The 8,510-nt window shown below is 43.6% G+C and overlaps 1 pseudogene; it reads right to left on the bottom strand.

Annotated features, from left to right (window-relative positions):
- Nucleotides 1-7,436: 7,436 nt before the first annotated feature.
- LOC137202771 (small ribosomal subunit protein uS5 pseudogene) lies at nucleotides 7,437-8,295 on the bottom strand (annotated as a pseudogene).
- Between the last annotated feature and the right edge of the window lie 215 nt (nucleotides 8,296-8,510).

Here is an 8,510-nt window from a genome sequence, read left to right on the forward strand (position 1 = left end):
TCTTTGTTGTTTCAACCACTGTTTGAAACTGGAAAAAGAGAGTTACATCTCCCTTCCTCTTGCTTTTAATCTCCCTCCATTGGCAGGATCTGACCAAAAATCATCAGCTATATGTAGGTTACAGAATATAAGCACCTTACAATGTCCAGCAGAGCACACAAGTGTGAGAATGAGGGCTGAGAACAAATAAGTAAATCACCAGTCTGAGAGGTTGTAAGGCAGTTACACCACGTGGACCTAACATGGTCGAGACACTCTCTCACCTCCCTTGGAAGCTTCTCTGAAGACACTCAATAGTAAAGCTGCAGGCAGCCACTCAAGCGTCTTCAGCCTTCAGACACTGATGGTGCAGAACTATATTAGGAGACTAGGAAACTTCACACAATTGTAGATTCCCACCTCCAAGCAAAGGATAAGGGACAAAAGCAGTACTGGTAAAATCTAAATATTGTTTTTGTGAGTAAATCTGGCGGGAAAAGGACATGTGAAATCCCATGACCTTTTTCTCTTGGTGTCCTAAAATTCTGTCTCGCTGAGATTAAAGTGCAATCTTATCTAGGGATGAAAAGCATCATTATATTTGGAAGTTTAAAACTGCAAGCCATTGATATTAGGGCAATATAGATGGAGAGGATAAGGAATAACTTCAAACACTAGCCCCACATAGAAAGTTACAAGGGTGGGCATTCTGTGGAAATAAAAACAAAGACCTATAGCAAGGGAGTCAGCCACTATCACTCGTGTTTTGGCAAAGACTCAAAGGCAGGCAGAGGAGTGGGAAAACTTCATAGTGAAAAAAAGGGAAGGCTTCAAATATGCCCCAAATAAAGGCCATTGGCATAGGGAAACTGTAGGCAAGCTAACTAGAAGTGGGGCATCCTCCATGATAGGTTAGGGTGCATATTGGCTTTTTCTGGTTGGTCCTAAGTTGGAAATGGAAACAAAAATTAGGGAAGCTATCAATTATTAACCAAATCTTGGCCATATGGGGCTAGTTGTCACAGGGGTTATTGTTTGGTTTCCTGGACTATCACTAGAGATAGCAATCTGACTTCTTCAAGTCTGACTTGCGAGCTGGCTTTCTGAGCTGGTTATTGTAAATAATGGATTGGTTTCTGGGACAGGTAGCTTCAGGTTATGGGTGTAGGGGAGAAAAGACTTTTCTCCTACCCTCTTAGGTTCAGTGCCTGTGCTCTGAGAATTAAGCTGACAAAAGACCAATCAAGAGGAGGCGGGCTTCCCTGGTGGTGCAGTGGTTGAGAGTCCGCCTGCCGATGCAGGGGACACGGGTTCGTGCCCCGGTCAGGGAGGATCCCATATGGCGCGGAGCGGCTGGGCCCGTGAGCCATGGCCACTGAGCCTGCGCGTCCGGAGCCTGTGCTCCACCATGGGAGAGGCCACAACAGTGAGAGGCCCGCGTACCGCAAAAAAAAAAAAAGATAACAAATAAAAAGTGTTGGTGAGGGTGTGGAGAAAAGGGAACCCATGTGCAGTGTTAGTGGAAATGCAAATTGGTGTAGCCAATATGGAAAACTGGACGGAGATTCCTCAAAAAATTAAAAATGGAAATACCATAGGATCCAGCAATTCCACTTCTGGGTGTTTATCCGAGCAAACATTATGTTCATTATTTATAATAGCCAAGATATGGAAGCAACCTAAGTGCCCACCAATAGATGAATGAATAAAGAAGATGTGGTATATTACTCAGCCTTAAAAAAGAATGAAATCTTGCCATTTGCAACCACATGGATGGACTCAGAAGTTATTATGCTAAGTGAAATAAGTCAGACAGAAAGACAAGTGCTGTACGTTATCACTTATATGTGGCATCTAAAAAACAAAACAAATGAACATAACTAAACAGAAACAGAGTCATATATACAGAGAAGAAATAGGTGGTTGCCAGAGGGGAGTGGATTCAGGGAGGAGAGAAAGTGGTGAGGGAAAATAGAGGTACAAACTTTAGCTCAGGTACTCCAAACAAAGTGGTATTGGAATAAGGATAGTACAGATCAATGGAATAGAACAAAGAGTACATCAATAGAACTGCACATATCTGCTCACGAAAAAGGAGTAAGCGTAACTCAATGGGGAAAGGATAGTGTTTTCTACAAATGATGTTGGAAAAAACAGACACAAGGAAAAGAACAAAACCATACAAAAACTAACCTGAAGCATAAACCTAAACAGAAGAGCTAAAATTAAAACAGTGCTATCCAATACAATTATAATTTGAGCCACATTTGTAATTTGACATTTTCTAGTAGCCATGTTTTAAAAAATAAAAAGTAATGGATGAAAATAATTTGAATATTTTATTTGATGAAAAGATTCAAAATATTATAATTTTGACATGTAACCAATAAAAATATTATTGGGGAGAAAAAAATATATAACTTATTTCTGTCTCATCTAAAAACAGCCTATCAGTAGTCAGTCCACAGCAACAAGAATCTAGCTCTTCAGCTCTTTTTGCACTGCTATCCACAGCAGAAAACTTTATAGTGTAATACGGGTAATAAAACTCCAAAACTCATGTCCTCATTCCAGCCAGCAGGAAGGAGAAAAAAAGTAAAGTAGCGTTTGTTCATTCTTTTTAAAAACACTTCCAAGAAAAGTCACACAGCTACAAGGGATTCTGGGAAATGAAATCTTTATTTCAGGAAATCTTATATTCAGCTAAAACTTGAAGGAGTGAGAAGGCAGGTATCAGGGGGCAAATAGCTATCCTTGCCACAGACCACTCATCCACACGCTCCTTCTTTCCACATAGAGACCTTGTCTCTTTGAGATATAAGTGCAAAGTGCCATTGGTTACTGCATTAAGCTCAAAGTCTGCAAACTCTGGGTGATATCCAGTCATCCCTATCATGGCAGGTTGCAGCCACTCACAGTCCAGAAATCCATAAACTAAAAGTCATTTTCCCTCCCCCCTCACTCATACTCGATATATTGATATAATGGTAAAACAGGAATGGAATAACCTTAATTAAAATTCCAATTGGGGGCTTCCTTGGTGGCACAGTGGTTAAGAATCCGCCTGCCAATGCAGGGGACATGGGTTTGAGCCCTGTTCCGGGAAGATCCCACATGCTGCAGAGCAGCTAAGCCCGTGTGCCACAACTGCTGAGCCTGCGCTCTAGAGCCCGTGAGCCACAACTACTGAGCCCATGTGCTACAATTACTGAAGCCCGTGCGCCTAGAGCCCGTGTTCCACAACAAGAGAAGCCACTGCAATGAGAAGCCCACGCACTGCAACAAAGAGTAGTCCCTGCTCGCCGCAACTAGAGAAAACCCGCGCGCAGCAACAAAGACCCAATGCAGCCAAAAATAAATAAATAAAATAAATTTATTAAAAAAAAGAAAAAATTCCAATTGGATAAGGAAAAATAGGAAACAGTACTCACTCGCACCTGTCCATAGAAATGATCAAACCCTGTTGGGCAGGAATTAGGAGATTCCCTGGCCTGGGAACGGAGTTCCTTGATTAGCCTACTGGTATTCCCTGGTTCTGCTCTTGGTGATGAACTACTTCACTTGCTATCCTTGTTATGCACTGAGCTGTGTTTTCCCCAAATTTGTATGTTGAAGTCTCCCAATGTGATTGTATTGGAAATAGGGCCTTTAAGGAGGTAATCAAGGTTCAAAGGGTGGTGCCTTAATCCAATATGACTGGTATCCTTCAAAAAAGAGAGAGACACCAGAGGCAAGGCCACGTGAGGACACAGCAAGAAGGTAGCTGTCTACACACCAAGGAGAGCTGCCTCAGAAGAAGCCAAACCTGTTAACACCTTGATCCTAGGCTTCTCGCCTCCAGAACTGTGAGAAAATACATTTCTGTTGTTTAAGCCCCCGTCAGTGGTATTTTGTTATGGCAGCCCTAGAAGACTAATACCGTCCTCATGGCCCCCAGCTTTGCTCTCTCAGAAGTTCCTCCTTGCAGGCAGTATAATTCTTTCAAATAGGAATTCCTTTTTATTTACTTTCAGTCATTCCCTGTCCTTGTAATCACAGCCAAGATCTTGTTTAGACATTGTTTTTTTAAGCCTGAATACTGGTCTTTTACTTATTGGTTGTATTATTCTGCCCATCCATTTCTCTCTAAATTTAATGGAGTTACTGCATAGTCATTTAAAACAGATGAGTCAGAAGAAAGAACCCTTAATCTGCTGTTCGCTAGCAATTGATCTGCTAAAACTGCTGGATTTTAGCCACTGCTTATAACTGGCTCAGTTTGGGGTGCAGAAGTAGTTTTATCCCTGCAAAGTCACATACTATCAACTCAGATTGCAGGCCTCAGACAGAGAGCAATTCTTTTAGCAAAGCTGTAGTCCCGTCAATCTCTGTTTCTATACTGCCCATCTCTAGCCTGTAAGGCTTTGCTCAAAGTGTCAAGAAGCAGTCAAGACACACAGAAGCATTCATCTTTCCTATCATTTCCCCTAAAGCTATAGCCTCAGTCAGTACACGGTCTCCTTTTCAGGCTAAAGCAGGGGAATGTTTGTCACCAAAGGTCAGCCTCTGCCATACTGAGTCTATAGCACCTGCTGCTCACCTTCTAAGCCAGTACCATTTATGATATTTATTTTCTGTTCGATTCAGTACCCCACTTCTAAGTATTTAATCCTGTGTTTATTGTGAATCCATTTAGCATGAAACACAGAAACCTAAAAACAATAGATAGTTCAGTCAGATGGAAGTTTTTTCTCTTTCATGTATATTATGTTGGAAGTAAATGGGGCAGGGTCTGAAAGCAGTTCCAGTCCTCAAGGACCCATTCTTCTATCTTGTTGCTCTTCCATCCTCAAAACCTTCTCAAAATCTGGAGCTTTTAGGGCTTCCCTGGTGGAACAGTGGTTAAGAATCCGCCTGCCAGTTCAGGGGACACGGGTTCGAGCCCTGGTCCGGGAGGATACCACATGCTGCAGAGCAACTAACCCCATGCACCACAACTACTGAGGCTGCGCTCTAGAGCCCGCGAGCCACAACTACCGGAGCCTGTGATCCTAGAGCCCGTGCTCTGCAACATGAAAAGCCACCGCAATGAGAAGCCCACGCACTGCAGTAAAGAGTAGCCCCCGCTCGCCGCAACTAGAGAAAGACTGCGCACAGCAACAAAGACCCTATGCAGCCAAAAATAAATAAAATAAATTTAAAAACTTGGAGCTTCTAGCGAGTAGAAAAAAGAAAGGTGTGAAGAAGATCATGCCTCCTCTTTTTAAAGACGATTTTCCAGAAGTGTACGTGAAACTACTTTTGATGTCAAAAACTTGGCCTCTGTGCACCTGTCCTAAATCAAATCTTGGAGACAGAGTTTTGGATGAAGTAGAAAAGAATAGCTTTATTGCTTTGTCAGGCAAAGGAGGACACAGCAGGCTCATGCCCTTAAGAACTGTTTGTCCCCACCTGGGGGGATCTGGTGAGGAGTTTTATAGCAATGGTTCAAGGGCAGGTTTGCTGATAAGGATCAAGGTGTGTGCAGGGCCTGCATTCCCTTAATCTGGCCTCAGGTGGCCTCCTGATGAGCTTGTGTGGTTTTTGAGGTTATTAAACTGTGACCTCTCTGGAGTGAAGAATGGTTCATCAAGTAGTTAACATCTTCCATTTGTTGGGGGGTGTTTTTTTGTTGTTATTTATTTATTTATTTGGTTGCACCAGGTCTTAGTTGTGGCAGGTGGGCTCCCTAGTTGCAGCATGTGAACTCTTTTAGTTGCAGCATGCACGTAGGATCTAGTTCCCTGACTGGGAATCGAACCCCGGGCCCCCTGCATTGGGAGAACGGAGTCTTAATCACTGCATCAACAGGGAAGTCCCTGTTGGGGGTTTTAGTTCTGCAAAAGAGCTCAAAGATATTGTTATGTGTATCCCTTGAGGTGGAACCAGGACCCTGTCCCAAGACTGCACTATTGTTTCTTGACAGCTCCTCCCTTGTCTCTGCCCCCCCTCCCTTGCCTCTGCCTCCCCTCCCTTCCCTGATTAGCGACTGTTTGAATCTGCACTTTGGAACACAGGGAAGGTCATAGAGGCTGAAGCCGATTTCCTACAAAAAAGAAACAGGGACACAGGAGGGCTTCCATGCCCAGGAGCCCCACAGGGTCCTGCTCAATTTCACTTTTGCTTATAACTATTGGTTAAAACTCAGTTCTGTGCAACACTATGAAAGCATTCCTTTCAGCTAGGTGTGGGAGTACGGCAGAATTGCAAAGCTATTAAGAGGAAGAGGCAAAAAGGTATGCTCTCTTCCTTTGAGTACACTGTCCAGAGAAAAAAGTACTCACCAATTCTAGTTGTGCCCTATGGGTAGGCATTTAGTTACTTGGCACACCTACCTGCAAGGGAAGCTAGAAGAAAATAAAGGCTTTATTCAAGGGAACCAAATACCCAGCTAAAAACTGAGAAGAACATATGTGGTGACCAGCTGCAGTCTTGGCTATGGCATGTGAATCACACAGCACAGCATCTATCATATAGTTAAAAACTCAGTAAATGTTAACTATTATTTGTGTCAAAATGTGGTCCAAGGAAGACCCTACATGGGTACCTTGTTTTACTCCTACTTGGATATATTTTTTTAACAGACTTTTTTTTTTTAAGAGAAGTTTTAGGTTTACAGAAAAATTGAGCAGTAAGTACGAGAGCTCCCATGTACCTCCTGCCACACACAGGCAGAGTCTCCCCACCGTCCATGAATAATCTTTAATGTTCACTCTACAGAAGTGAAACCCAACCTTCCACTTTTTTTAATTTAATTTAATTTTTTTATACAGCAGGTTCTTATTAGTTATCTATTTTATCCACATCAGTGTATACATGTCAATCCCAATCTCCCAATTCATCCCACCACCACCCCCTCCACTTTCCCCCCTTGGTGTCCATACATTTGTTCTCTGCATCTGTGTCTCTATTTCTGCCTTGCAAACCACTTCATCTGTACCATTTTTCTAGATTCCACATACATGTGTTAATATATGATATTTGTTTTTCTCTTTCTGACTTCACTCTGTATGACAGTCCTAGGTCCATCCACGTCTCTACAAATGACCCAATTTTGTTCCTTTTTAGGGCTGAGTAATATTCCATTGTATATATGTACCACATCTTCTTTATCCATTCGTCTGTCGATGGGCATTTAGGTGGCTACCATGACCTGGCTATTGTAAATAGTGCTACAATGAACACTGGGGTGTATGTGTCTTTTTGATTTATGCTTTTCTCCGGGTATATGCTCAGTAGTGGGATTGCTGGGTCATATGGTAATTTTATTTTTAGTTTTTTAAGGAACCTCCATACTGTTCTGCACAATGGCTGTATCAATTTACATTCCCACCAACAGTGCAAGAGGGTTCCCTTTTCTCCACACCCTCTCCAGCATTTGTTGTTTGTAGATTTTCCTTTTTTTTTTTTAACTAGTTTCATTCACTTTATTTTTCTCATAGAAAACTATGGGGTGGCTACAGCTGGAGCCTGGGTCCTCTGCATGGAAACTCTGTGTGGGTCTTTACAGGATGGTCAGTGGATTCCTGATATGGAGACTTGGTGAACACCATCTCTTTCCAGAGATCAGGAGTGAGATAACTGTAGGTCTTGGAAATGGCATTAGAAGTGGCCTTGGCAAAGTTGCCCAGCGTGGCAGTGCAGTCCCTGGCAGAGGTGTAGCAGTCGTCAATTCCAGCCATCATCAGTAGCTTCTGGGGCACAGGGGCTGAGACGATGCCAGTGCCCCTGGGGGCAGGGATGAGGCGCACCAGCACAGAGCCTCAGCGGCCAGTCACCTTGCAAGGGACAGTATGGGGCTTGCCCATCTTGTTCCCCCAGTAGCCTCGTCGCACCGGGACCATGGAGAGCTCAGCCAGAATGACGGTCGCACAGATGGCAGTGGCTACTCCTTAGAGCAGGTCACACCCAAACCAACACGTCCGTTGTAATCCCAGATGGCAACAAATGCCTTGAACCTGGTCCGCTGGCCAGCAAGTGTCTGCTTTTGCACAGGCATGATCTTCAAAACTTCTTCCACAAGGGATGACCCCAAGAAAATGTCAGTGATCTCAGATTCCTTGATGGGCAGAGAAAAGAGATAGATCTCCTCCAGGGATTGATCTTCATGTCCTTGACCAGGCGGCCCAGCTTGGTGACGCGGAGACACTCCTTGTCCTCGGCCTTGCCTCCGTGAGCTCCGCGACCCCGGCCCTGGCCATGGACGCCGCTGCTGAAGCCTACACGGCCTCCCATTCCAGGGCCCCTGGGGCCTCCGGGCCCTCCGGGCCCTCTCACAGCACCGGTGTCATTTGCCATTTGGTGTTTTTACAGAAAAAAAAAAAAGAAAGCTTTACAGAAAAAATTAAAAAGCTAGATTTTCTGATGATGCCCATTCTAACCGGTTTGAGGTGATACCTCATTGTAGTTTTTTTTTTTAACCTCTTTATTGAAGTATAATTGCTTTACAATGGTGTGTTAGTTTCTGCTTTATAACAAAGTGAATCAGCTATACATATACATATATCCCCATA

The sequence above is a fragment of the Pseudorca crassidens genome, chromosome 11 (assembly GCF_039906515.1).
Source record: "Pseudorca crassidens isolate mPseCra1 chromosome 11, mPseCra1.hap1, whole genome shotgun sequence".
Classification (NCBI taxonomy): Eukaryota; Metazoa; Chordata; class Mammalia; order Artiodactyla; family Delphinidae; genus Pseudorca; species Pseudorca crassidens.